Raw genomic sequence first — 14,170 nt, forward strand, 5'->3', positions numbered from 1 at the left:
AAACAAACGTTACCAGCAAATTGATGGAAGCAGCTACATTTGGAAATAGTCTTACAAGTTTGATGTCCCAGCCTGTCATTCTCAGTGTCAGAGTCCCTGAAACCCAATCCGAGACTTCGCCTGCAGCCGTGAACAACCACAAAATGGTGCCTGGCTCTGAAGCACCTTTGACCTTTGGCGAAGGACAAGAAAAGACTGCTGTTGTGCTTGGAGGAGGACAAGTACACTCCGGAGGAAATACAACATCCTCGGGGACGGAAAAGACAGTGAAAAGCGGAGAAACTCACAATGATGAAAATTGACTCATTTGAACGATAGACTCATTCAAGAGTGATGGATGGGGTCGCTCTGAAGCAACAACAAAAGAACACCAACGTGAGAGGGTGAAGTGCGGCAAAAAGAAATGGACTTGGAGTGTCCGACAACCAAATCACAGTTAGGAGGGTGCGGGTTCGATTACACCTCCGGCCCTCCCTGTATGGAGTTTGCATGTTCTCCCCGGGCCCGCGTGGGTTTTCTCCGGGCACTCCGGTTTGCTCCCACATTCCAAAAACATGCTTGGTAGGCCGATTGAAGACTCCAAAATTGTCCCTAGGTGTGAGTGTGAGTGAGATTGGTTGTCTGTCTCTGTGTGCCCTGCGATTGGCTGGCAACCAGTTCAGGGTGTCCCCCGCCTACTGCCCGATGACCCCCGTGGGGACTAAGCGGTTCAGAAAATGGATGGATGGATGCTACGGCGTTACCAAATTTGGTGAAGCTTGGTTCAAAGTGGAAGGGAGGTTCATTGTGCACTGAGTTTGACAGAACTGAGGAGATTTGATAAATAAATAAAAATTTGAAAAATACGTAGGACTACAGAGAAAAGCATTATAATCAGAGATTGAACGGATTTGGATAAAACAAATAGGCTAAAACGGTAGGAAACAAGAGCAAGATCTTATATTTTGGCTCATCAAGCTTAAGACGTAGAGGTCGAGTTATATAAATTTTAGAACAGGACATTTGGCAGTCAGGAGGAAGCTAGGTTGCTCAATGTACCTACTCAATACAATAGTAAGGTTTTTTGTTCCACAGTGGAGGTTGGATGGTCAGAAAGTTAGGTACGTTCAATTTTTGACATTCACACAATCATGCATAGGAGTCACACGGCGACAGTTAACAAGACAATGACTGCAATAGGGGCCACCTACGACTGCACCGACATGAAAAAGTAGAAGTGAGAGAGCAGAGTATGGGATTATATGCTAAAACGTCTGCTTTACAGTTACCAATAGGAGATTCTATCAAGAGAAGCTACATGAGAGATGGATTAGAATCCCTTTGTCTGCGTGTGTGTGTGTGTGTGTGTGTGTGTGTGTGTGTGTGTGTGTGTGTGTGTGTGTGTGTGTGTGTGTGTGTGCGTGCGTGCGTGCGTGCGTGCGTGCGTGCGTGCGTGCGTGCGTGTGTGTGTGTGTTCACACCCTGTGTGGGTGCGAGCGTGTGAGGAGAAAGAAGGCATGGGTAAGACAATCTCTTTTAAACCAGGAGGCAATAAATGGGAACGCCCCTGTCATAAATAGTTTTTGGTTAAAGGGAATCATTAGGAGGTGTTCAAACTCTTCCCGCAAACACTCCTATTTGCCAGTTAAATGGGCACGACAATTGACTACGAGAGTTGCAAACAACAGATGAAGAGCGGTCCTTGGCAGATTATATGATCAGGACGCTCAAACTGTGTCAAAGACAAATTTACTGCCGCTTGATCTTTCCTCCTCACAGGTCGACAACCCCATCAATCCAGGAGACTGGGTCTACACCGAGGTCATCAAAAGAAGGAACTGGGCCAGCCACGACGGGAGGGACCATTCCAAGTCTTGCTGACTACGCATGTTGCATCCAAGGTTGCAGGACCCACAAATGCATTAACGACGACTGCTCTCCAGGAGGAAACTGGATGGGAGCTTTTGACATCACCGCTGTGTGCCAGGATGAGAGAGCCGTTTTCAAGGTGTAAGGGCTCTACTACCAACATGGCTGCACCATCGGACGGGACCTACTTCATCCAGAAGTTCAGAGGCACTGCCTCACCTGCATCCTATGAGTGCATGTGCCTGTTCAGAACGGATCGTGGTTTTGTGGTCACAGGAGTTGTCCGATGCTGCCTGCCAACTGGACACGAGTGTGTGCGCCAGTGTGTGTGACAGACCTCACCTACAGACTAGAACATCATCAGCTGACGAAAACACGAGCACATATACAACTTCTTAGACGTGACAGTTGTGATAATGATAATGAGACGTGGATTGCGTAGATGCTGTTCTCTTGAGCATTTTTTACAGAAACTTGATGATTTGACCATCGAAAATGCTTCGCAAGTGATGTACTGTTTCTGTGTTTTTCTTTTTATTTTTTTATTGATAGCATTCTGGTCGCCTGTGGCAAAGGGGCCGTGTAAGAATTTTCCTGCTAATGACATCTGGCCAGCAGGTTTTTCGCTTACACAATAAGTTTGATCTGGGGTGTTGAGGTAATGCCTCATCTTCACTGGAAAGTGTTGCTATCATTGTTGTTTTCATTTTTACTATTCTTCTTTCTTCATTATACATATATATATGTTTTTTTCTTACTTGTCTTTGTTGTTTGGGGTGACATAATCATATGATAAAACAGGAGGGAGATGTTAGGGTTTTCCAGGTTATCTTTATCGTAGGATTATGTTGGAATGTAACCTGTAATAATTACCCTCGCCTGTCCTGTCTTAACAAAAGTAGTAGAACAAAGTGCTAAGATCTTTTGTCCTGATTAACTAGCTGCAGAGGAAGCAATCAAAGTTGTTTTGTTTACACAACATCGTGAAAGACCCCCTGCTGTGCTTTGATCAGCAGGCCAGGGCCTTCGGCCCCATCCTGTTTGCTCTCACGCCCACTCTCAACCCCCACTCTGTTTCTCTCAATAAAAATGCTCCTGCAAGAGGCCTGGGTCAGACTTCATTCGATCATCGCTGTTCAGACAGCGACGAATGGACTCTCCACCTGCAGGTGCTTAAGAGGACTTACTTGTCTCCTGTTTGGTTCTTGCAAAATAAGTTGGAGTGTGCACAACTCTAACACTTATTAATTTTGTCATATTACATTCCTCCACCATTTTTGCCCCCCATTCACACCAGTCAGGTGCTTCTCTTCGAGTGTAGCCCCTTTCAGGGTGGGCTGACACTATTATTGATAGTCCATCTTCTCCTGGTTGCTCGGCAAAAAAATCTTCCATCCCTTTCGATGGCTTCTTTCATCCGCGTCGAGAGGCATTCCGCCTCTATCTACGGGTTAGATCCCACTATGTACTCAGTCCATTTCTGAGGCAACTTCTCCAAGCCTCCTCCATACAATATTACACATGCTGGTTCTTCATGTAGTCTCAGAGGGTCTGGATTAGACCCCTCCTTTCTGGTTCCTTCCATATGATTACAAGGTTCAGGTGTCCGGTCCTCTTCCACCGCTAGCCCTTTGCGTCGGCTCTACTCAGAACACCAATATGAGAACTCCTGCCTCGCTTATTGATGCTCTCAACGGCGGGATGCACTTTTTTCTTTCTTTTTTCCCACCAGGTTATTCTACTGACAGGAAACCCTAACAAGGGTACACTCAACAGCAAATTGTATTTCAAACGTTATTGTAGCGAACAGGAAATGACAACTAATCATCAGCCCCAAGCCAGTCAGCCTTAGAATTCTTGGGAACCTGTAAGTCACAGAGGGTCGCCAACAGTTAAGAATCATGAACCAAACAAGCCTTAGAAGAATCGTCTTGGCCGTTTTTCGTCTGCCTGGAGAGTAAGTACATTTACTACTCCTGGTGAGCTTCAATTGTAGTCCTCAACAAGCGGAAGAAAAATCCATCTGTGAGTTCAGCGGCCACCAAAAGTCTGTAATCCTCTGATGGGTCCGGGAACAAAAAAGTTTGTAATCCACACAAGGAATTCAGCAACAAAAATCTTGCAATCCACAATGTGTCCAGGAACAAAATAATTTTGTAGTCCACAAAAGGAATTCAGCAACAAAAATCTTGCAATCCACAATGTGTCCGGGAACAAAAAAAATGTGTAACCCACAAAAGGAATTCAGCAACAAAAATCTTGCAATTCACAATGTGTCCGGGAACAAAAGAATGTTGTAGTCCGCAAAAGGAATTCAGCAACAAAAATCTTGCAATCCACAATGTGTCCGGGAACAAAATAATTTTGTAGTCCACAAAAGGAATTCAGCAACAAAAATCTTGCAATCCACAATGTGTCCGGGAACAAAAAAAAATTGTAATCCACAAAAGGAATTCAGCAACAAAAATTTTGCAATTCACAATGTGTCCGGGAACAAAAAAAATTGTAATCCACAAAAGGAATTCAGCAACAAAAATCTTGCAATTCACAATGTGTCCGGGAACAAAAAAATGTGTAATCCACAAAAGGAATTCAGCAACAAAAATCTTGCAATTCACAATGTGTCCGGGAACAAAAAAAATTGTAATCCACAAAAGGAATTCAGCAACAAAAATCTTGCAATTCACAATGTGTCCGGGAACAAAAAAAATTAGCAACAAAAATCTTGGTAAGGGGGAAATGAGTATATATTATAAAATGAAATTAAGAAAGAAAAAGGGAAAAAGAAGAGGGGACAAAAGCCTTCTCTTTTTATCTTTCAAAATAAAAAGCCCTCTCTTCAGTCGGTCTCCTAATTGTCTGCCTCCTTCTTGGCTTTGGTTTTGGCATGAAATCTAAAACATTTGTAGGTTCCTCGTTAATTGGTTCGTCTTCTCTATCTATACCCAATATTTGTGCCCATGTACCGGCCCCTCTGGCTTTTGCAAGTTCTGCCGAATACTACCAACATTACTTTTAGCACCCCATACAAGTACAAGCTGTGAAGGAACTCCTCCTTATTCATGCTTAAAGCAATGTGCTGAGGGGTAACGGTCACCGTTTACCATGACACAATACAGTTCTAATCCTCCCGTGCTATCAAGGTTATTTTCTAGGAAACTCTATTCCTTAAAGAGACTGTACTTATGCCACTCAAGGCCGTTCTGACATTTGTTTGTATCAGAGAGCGGAATTAGGACAGTTTCTGGGAAGAAAAAACTGAAAAAACTCCACACAGGTTCGTTTTGGAGCTGTGAGCAAAGCAAAAAACAAAAAGGTTTTTTTTTCTTTTTTTTTGTCCTCTAAACTTTTAATCACAACCCCCCTCCTACTCGTTGGGCGCCAAAATGTCAAACGCACCTCTTTTAATAAGGTGCCCCCGGCTTCCCGGTAACGGGTTTGTCTTGGCCGGGGTACGGAGATTCGTCCGTAATCTAACCACCCGAGTTAAATTAACTCCACCGGAATCAATCTAATTTCTTTACGACGCCAATCCCTCTCAAGTCACCCGAAGCTCGAGCCGAGTAACTCAATTCGAGGCAAGACTTCGAAGTGACCGCATCGTATTGATGGCTCCCCGCTTGCTGTTTGAAGTTTTTATTATGTTACGGATATTTTTAGATGTCTTTGTTAAAACCTCAGGGATTCGTTTGTATAGCGCACCCTAGCACTAGTTTTGCCGAAGTAACTGTTGATATGGGTCCGTTCTACTTGGTCGCTCAAGTAGCGAGCCGACTACTTTTTTATTCGAAAGAGAATCGAATTAATAAAAGTGTGACAATAATAGCATTTGAGAAGAAAGTTAATGCACTTTACATTATTAACTCTAACTTCTTCTACGTATATTCAGCACTTAACTGTCGGAGTGCTTCAACCCCCTTGATTGCTTTAAAAGAAATAATAACTCTCAAAACGAATCAAAATGTCCTACTCTAATTAGATTTGCCCTGTAATTAATTTGGAAGGCAAGTCTATTTTTCGATCATGTCCTATTTAACTTTTGACGCTGCCCGACAAAGTTAGAAACGGGCCTCCGCCCGAGGGACAATCGAAGTACTTTTACCCGTCACCAACTCAAATAATCTGATTTAACCACCGTCATTATTTTATTTAGAGGAAGTACATTTTCAAACGGATTAACATTTAACGAAATTCACTCTTCCCTTAAATAATTACGAAGGCCATTTAATTCTCTAAAATGTTCGGAGTTACTTTTTACGCGGCAGGGAAAGGGGCCTGCGCGCTTCAAAGAATTAAATTACTTTAAACTCTACACCAATACAATAATCCGATTTAAACACCTCCATTAATTAATTCAGACGAAGCAAACTTTCAAACGGATTGAAACTCACTCGTACCTCAAATAACTACGAAGGTTATTTAATTCTCTAAAATTGTCCGATGTTACTTTTATCTATTACGGTCCTATGTTATACCATAATAATCACCCGCACATTAATCAAATTGTCAAATCAACCCCAAACAATCGATTGCACATTCCGTACAGATTAGCGCACAACGAAGTAGATGAATATACAAAACACATTTATTGATGAAACATGAAATAGAATTAAAAAAATCTCAATTTCTCCAGAAACCGAACAATTTCACTCACTGATACCCGTGCTAATAAAATCATTCAATCCCAGAACAATTCGATTGCAAAACACAGTTCATGAAAGAGGGAAAAGGTAGATACCAGTTGGGTGCTATTTTTGGTGGAAGCAAAGTTGAGTGATCAGTTCGATCTTACTTCTAAAATCCAAATCAGAGAAACAGGTTGGCCTCGAGGGCACCGACGGCCCGATGGCTATTCCCCCCCTCGCATAAATACAGAAAAGTCGTTCCCCTCACCTAGTTCCTCATGCAAAGTTGTCCAGTCCAATTCTTTTGAGTAAATCCAAGTTAATCCAAGCAAACGATCCTGCGTCTCACACAAAGATCCCGGGACTTTGGAAAAAATCTTGAAACTCCTTCGGGCTTCTTCACGTATGAGTGGTCTTTGGGGGGGAAAGCCCCGTAGCTGCCCCTGCAGGTCTTTTTATAGACCTCTCTGTCCCCCCCCCCCTTCTTTCTTCTGGTACCTATACCCTCCCCATAGGGTAAGATTGCCCAGTTTCCCACGCTCGTGCACCTGTTGCTCTACAGCAGCTGCTTCCGCCCTTATTCCGACCACGCATTACTTTCCACCAAATGTACAGCTAGCCCCTGGTAAAACCTTCCACTTCCTCTTTTCTTCACTTCCTGTTTCACGAGGATAACTCTTTAAAGTTATACTTCAATCAACTCTGAAATAAAAAATCCAAACCTTTGATCTATTTCTTTAAACAATTTATATCACGTCACTATTCTCACAGTGGCGGGCCCCTTGATCGAATTGACTAATACTATTGCTTAAGCTGTTACAGAATACATTTTTTAGCCAAGCAAAGAAATCAAAAAGTAAAACTCACATTTGTGCTTCTCCAAACAATTTATATCACGCCACTATTCTCACAGTGGCGGGCCCCTTGATTGAATTGACTAATACTATTGCTTAAGCTGTTACAGAATACATTTTGTCACGGTCGGGTGGAGCAGCATGGAGTAGGACGACCAAGTGCAGCTTGGACCAGGGTTTATTGGCGGAACTCAAAAGGCACTGACATGACATAGCAAACAATAACTTGACTGACTGACCGGGACGTGAAACAAGACAGCAGGACATGAAGGCACCAAGACAGGACAACACACCGAACGACAGGAACCAAAACCAATGACCAAAACCAAACCAATAACAATACCAATACCAATACCAATGATCCGACAGGGAGAGAGGGGCAGACAGGACTTTTATACAAGACAACAGACACATAGTGGAGCAGTTGGGGGCGACGTGACAGAACCCCCCCCACAAGGGACGTCTCCCGACGTCCCAAAAAAAAAAAAAAACTAGGGGAACCGAACCGCACCGCACTCGGGCGGCGACTTGGGGGGAACCGAACCGCACCGCACTCGGGCGGCGACTTGGGGGGGAACCGAACCGCACCGCACTCTGGCGGCGACTTGGGGGAACCGAACCGCACTCTGGCGGCGACTTCGGGGAACAGATCCGCACTCTGGCGGCGACTGCGGGGACAGATCCGCACTCTGGCGGCGACTGCGGGGACAGATCCGCACTCTGGCGGCGACTGCGGGGACAGATCCGCACTCTGGCGGCGACTGCGGGGACAGATCCGCACTCTGGCGGCGACTGCGGGGACAGATCCGCACTCTGGCGGTGACTTCGGGGACAGAACCGCACTCTGGCGGCGTTTTCGGGGACAGATCCGCACTCTGGCGGCGTTTTCGGGGACGGAGCCGCACTCGGGCGGTGACCTAGGGGACAGAGCCGCACTCGGGCGGTGACCTAGGGGACAGAGCCGCACTCGGGCGGTGACCTAGGGGACAGAGCCGCACTCGGGCGGTGACCTAGGGGACAGAGCCGCACTCGGGCGGTGACCTAGGGGACAGAGCCGCACTCTGGCGGCGACTGCGGGGACAGGACCGCACTCGGGCGGGGACCTAGGGGACAGAGCCGCACTCGGGCGGGGACCTAGGGGACAGAGCCGCACTCGGGCGGGGACCTAGGGGACAGAGCCGCACTCGGGCGGGGACCTAGGGGACAGAGCCGCACTCGGGCGGGGACCTAGGGGACAGAGCCGCACTCGGGCGGGGACCTAGGGGACAGAGCCGCACTCGGGCGGGGACCTAGGGGACAGAGCCGCACTCGGGCGGGGACCTAGGGGACAGAGCCGCACTCGGGCGGTGACCTAGGGGACAGAGCCGCACTCTGGCGGTGACCTAGGGGACAGAGCCGCACTCTGGCGGTGACTTGGGGAACAGAACCGCACCGCACTCGGGCGGCGACTTGGGGAACCGAACCGCACCGCACTCGGGCGGCGACTTGGGGAACCGAACCGCACCGCACTCGGGCGGCGACTTGGGGAACCGAACCGCACCGCACTCGGGCGGCGACTTGGGGAACCGGACCGCACCGCACTCGGGCGGCGACTTGGGGAACACAACCGCACACGGGCGGCGACTTGGGGAAACAGAACCGCACTCCGCGGAAACTCGGGGAAACACAACCGCACTCTGCGGCATACAAAAGTCAGTGCCGCAATCGGCGGCCACTCAGGAAGTCCGTACGGCAATTGGCGGCGACTCCGGAAGTCTGTACCGTGATCGGCGGCCACTCACAAAGTCCGTACAGTGATCGGCGACATTCGGAAGGCGGGACTCTGCGCAGCGGCAAGAGCCATCACGCGCCGCAGCAGTGGGAGTGGAGCCAGGGACGATCGCGGGGCCGACGCAGCTGGCTTGGATGTCTGGCGACGCCCGCAGGTCCTGCAACGCAGGGGTGGAGCCCGATGGCGGCCGTGAGTCTGATGACGCCGGGAGGCACTCCAACGGCGGCCGTGGGTCCGGCGTCGCGGCACCAGAGTCCGATCGCGGCCGCAAAGCCGCTGGCGCCAGAAGCACTCCGATGGCGGCCGCGGGTCCGGCGTCGCGGCAGCGAAGTCCGACGACGGTCGGAGAGGCGATGGTGCCGGGAGGAACTCCGATGGCGTCCGTGAGTCCGACGTCGCTGGAACAAGCTCGGACGACGATCGGGCGTCGCAGCGGGAGCTGGTGGTGGAGGGGGGTCCAAGCGCTGGTCGTTGTGATGGTCGGATCATTCTGTCACGGTCGGGTGGAGCAGCATGGAGTAGGACGACCAAGTGCAGCTTGGACCAGGGTTTATTGGCGGAACTCAAAAGGCACTGACATGACATAGCAAACAATAACTTGACTGACTGACCGGGACGTGAAACAAGACAGCAGGACATGAAGGCACCAAGACAGGACAACACACCGAACGACAGGAACCAAAACCAATGACCAAAACCAAACCAATAACAATACCAATACCAATACCAATGATCCGACAGGGAGAGAGGGGCAGACAGGACTTTTATACAAGACAACAGACACATAGTGGAGCAGTTGGGGGCGACGTGACACATTTTTAGCCAAACAAAAAAATCAGAAAGTAAAAATCACATTTGTGCTTCCATGCGTGACTCACAATTTCGACACCGTGTTCCTGTTTTATTTCTATTTTTACTAGTTTAGTTTATTTTGGCCCTTTTTGGTCTCATGTTTCGGTCTGGCGCCATCTCTTGGACAAATTTGGAATTTCAGCTCTGCCAATTTATTCAGTAATCCTTAATTCAAATTTTGTACCATCTGCTACTAAAATTTGGAATTTCAACTCTACCAATTTATTCTTGTGAACAATCCATATTCACAATTTGCACCATCTCTTCTCCCCCATGTTACATGACAAGCCACATGAACATCAACATCAACCCGTCACAGATCTAGGTAAACGGACCAACACCTCGGATCTCTCCTAAGAATTGCCACAACAAATTTTACTCCAGGCTATGACACACTAGCAAAAAAAGGGAGACCAGCAACACTGTTCCCACTTAAAATGAAGGGGAGGCTTTCAAGTTTGTTGTAAAAAAATGCATTTTGAATATGATCTGTACAAATAGCAGGGATTGAAACTAGCGACCATTCTCATTTTCAAACAATGCAGGATGCTCAAGGACATTGATGCACCACCTGTTTGCGACTAATCTTAACCTGTAAAGTTCTTAAGGCTTACTTTAAGGAAGTGTTTCCCGTTTCCTCACCTCTGTTACCAGGTGTTTGTGAGTTAAAACTCTGCTCCTATTTTCAGATACCCCTCACCGTGTTGCCGTTTTGATTACTTTATTTGGATGTATGCTTTCACCGATTCTTCAAGATGATATATTTGGTCAGAATGTTTGCCGTTTGATGTGATCTCATAAGATAAACATCTTTCATTAATCTGACCTGCAGGTACTGAAGTGATGAAAACTGTTATTCATAATAACAGTGTCGTATTTTATGAGAATCACTGATAGCAGTTTTTTAGGGATTTTTTTTTTTTAATGCTGTTAATAAATGCATTTGTTTTCAAAAAACTTTTTTTGAATATCCATGCTTTACTACCTACTAAAGGCCAAAACCTTTTATGCAATGACCTTTACAGGTCGTTTATATTACTTCACACAAACACTACATCAATCTGCTGCTGGTTCGGCCCCCCGGTCAAAATTTAGAAGTCAAGTCAAGTTTATTTGTATAGCCCTAAATCACAAACAGTCTCAAAGGGCTTCACATAGCCAAAATTGACAATTATTCTCAAAGCATCCCCTGATCTTAAGCTCCCAAAAGGGCAAGGAAAAACTCAAAAAAACCCTGCCAGGGGAAAATGAGAAACCTTGAGAAGGGACCACAGATGGAAGGATCCCCCTTTCAGGATCACCAGGTTGTAATGGATGCAGAGAGGGCACAAGTAATACATAATATGAAAATCAATGAAAAAATGGATGTCGGAGGTGCCCTCGATTGTCCTGGCAGTGTCTTCAAGGGGGTTGAGCTGCAGTTTCTTCATCTTACATTGGTCCCCGAGAATCCAGCTAGCTAGCCTCCAGCCGGGGAGGGGGTGGGCAGAGAGAACAAAACAAACTCCGGCCAAATCGGCCACTACAAGTTAGTTAAAGGCCATCTCATAGAAATGTGTTTTTAAACGTGTCTTAAATGTTTCTACTGAGGTAGTAGTTCTAATATCCATTGGTAGGGAATTCCAAAGCTCTGGAGCCCGAATAGAGAATGCTCTAGACCCTGCAGACATTTTCTTGGCCCTCGGTGTAACTAAAAGACAAGCGTTTTGCCAACGAAGGTTACGAGACGGAACATAAGGAATGACTAGGTCGACGAGATATGAAGGCGCTAAGCCATGCAGTGATTTATAGGTTAGTAGAAGAACCTTGAAGTCACATCTTAAATAGACCGGGAGCCAATGTAATTTGGCTAATATTGGGGTAATGTGATCAAATTTTCTTGGCCGTGAGAGCAGCCTCGCAGCGGCATTTTGCACTAACTGTAGACTTTTGATACTGGACTTAGGAAGACCAGAGAATAATACGTTACAGTAGTCCAGGCGCGACGTGACGAATGCATGTATAATAGTTTCCGCATCCCCGGTCGAGAGGATAGGACAAATCTTAGCAATATTACGAAGGTGAAAAAACGCAATCCTGGTTATATTCTTAATGTGTTTTTGAAAGGAGAGCGTTTGGTCAAATATTACCCCGAGATTAATTACCGTATCACTCTGAGTGATAGGGTAATTATCTATAGTTATAGTGGTTTCCTTAAATAAGTGTTGATAACGAGTAGGACCAATTATCAACATCTCAGTTTTATCTGGGTTAAGACGAAGGAAGTTGAGAAACATCCATTGCTTGATCTCCGCAAGGCACGCCTCGAGATTACAACAGTCCCGCGGATCTGTCATCGATAACGGCATATATAATTGGGTGTCATCCGCGTAGCATTGAAAACTAATATTATATTTACGTATTATGTCCCCAAGCGGAATCATATAAATCTTAAATAAAATCGGTCCGAGTACCGATCACTGTGGGACACCACACGTAACATTATAGAGCTCAGAGGACGTATTGCCATGGACCACTCGGTGCGTCCTGTCTGATAGATAGGAATTGAACCCAATTCGGCCCGCAAGTCAAAAAGTTTGCCCACCCCTGGGTTAGAGGCTGCAATACAATCAGGTAAAACATCAAAATAGAGCAAGTCGTTACAAATTCCGTCACATGCATTTCATCCCGCTGTCAGGTAAGTCCAGAGTTGTTGTCATGCACTGTCTTGGCTCAGAGTCTTCATGGTCAATGCTGGTATAGTGACGTCTGGTCACAATCTTGAAATGGGCCTTCTCCATTGAAGTCTTTTGTTGTCAATGGTGCCCCAGAGTAATCTTAAACCCAGATTTTGTGTAAAATTAGCCCTGATCATTCTTGCTTTTTCAAATCTGTATTATCTATATATTTTTCAGGTGAGAGGAATTTTATCCTCTGCTGTGATCACATCACCCCAACTTTGAATCACTTTAACCCTTCACATTTCATAAACACCACACCACAAGCACAGACTTGATATTCATGCACCATTACAGATAAACTGTCATCCCACAACACACAAAAACATAAAATATTACATTATTAAACGAACCTTTCCGACTCAAAAAATTGTCTTCAATTAAAATTTCCCTTTTTTATTTTAAATCCAAAATTAATATCTGATTGTCTGGCCTACTGTCCTCTTATCGCCTGCCAAAATGCATAATGCTGGAACATAATTTAACTCCCCATTTAGTTTGCTCACATCTCACACTTTGTGACTATTTGACACTTTGTGTTGAGCTGTATTTTTAATATTTCCACCTTCCCATATTCCTTCCACTAAAACGGTTCCATTTTGCTTTCAGTTTCACATTGATTCACACATTTTCAGTTTAAATTCATCCCTCCAAATAACTACCTCTGGCAAACAACCAAAAACACTCCCTTTTACTGTTACCTTGTTCCTTCATTCATCTCCTCACAAGCATTACTGACCCTCCTCCTAAAAAATAATGATACCTAAAAGAACGTTTAAAAAACAAAATACACAGCTTCCTCCTGCCACTTACACTATCACCTTGAAGATTATCGTTCTCATTTTTGTTGATGCCAATTACTCTTAGAATTAAAAGAAATGCTTACTCTTGATACTGGAGTCATGCTATATCACAAATTTTGAAAATCTTCTTCCACGTTCCCCCTTTGTACCTATCAAAACCAATTAGAAATATTTTTGCTGTCATGATAATCATTGTGGCCTTCACACATATCATTCCTGTACTTTAAATTGTCAATTTTTGTACTTTGACTTGCTTGTGATTAAGGGCTATATAAATAAACTTGACTTGCCTTGACTTTATTATTCTTCTGCCTCTTTTTTTTAGCTTAACTACTTCCACATAATTCATCTGATTCACTTCATTCCTCTTTTAAAACATTCCAAATATTCATGCCAAATATTCCAAATATTTACGTTTTTCAAGAAATTCACAAATTTTAAGACAAAATTTCACCATTCATTCTTCATGGCACATTCAACATTTCTCATTTTCTCCCACATAATTCCTCCATTTCACCTTTGTTAGATTCAAAATCAGCAAAAGGATCAGCAGACAAAACCAGTGAGGCAGAATATTGAGTCTTTTCTCGCGAGGAGTGCATTCAGACTTACAGCAATCCGACTACACTAAAAATCTCTTTACACTCCTCGCTCTTTTTATTTGGAATGCCCTACCCACAGTGTGAGACGATTAGCCCTT

This window comes from Syngnathus scovelli, chromosome 6 (assembly GCF_024217435.2).
Source record: "Syngnathus scovelli strain Florida chromosome 6, RoL_Ssco_1.2, whole genome shotgun sequence".
NCBI classification, from domain to species: Eukaryota; Metazoa; Chordata; class Actinopteri; order Syngnathiformes; family Syngnathidae; genus Syngnathus; species Syngnathus scovelli.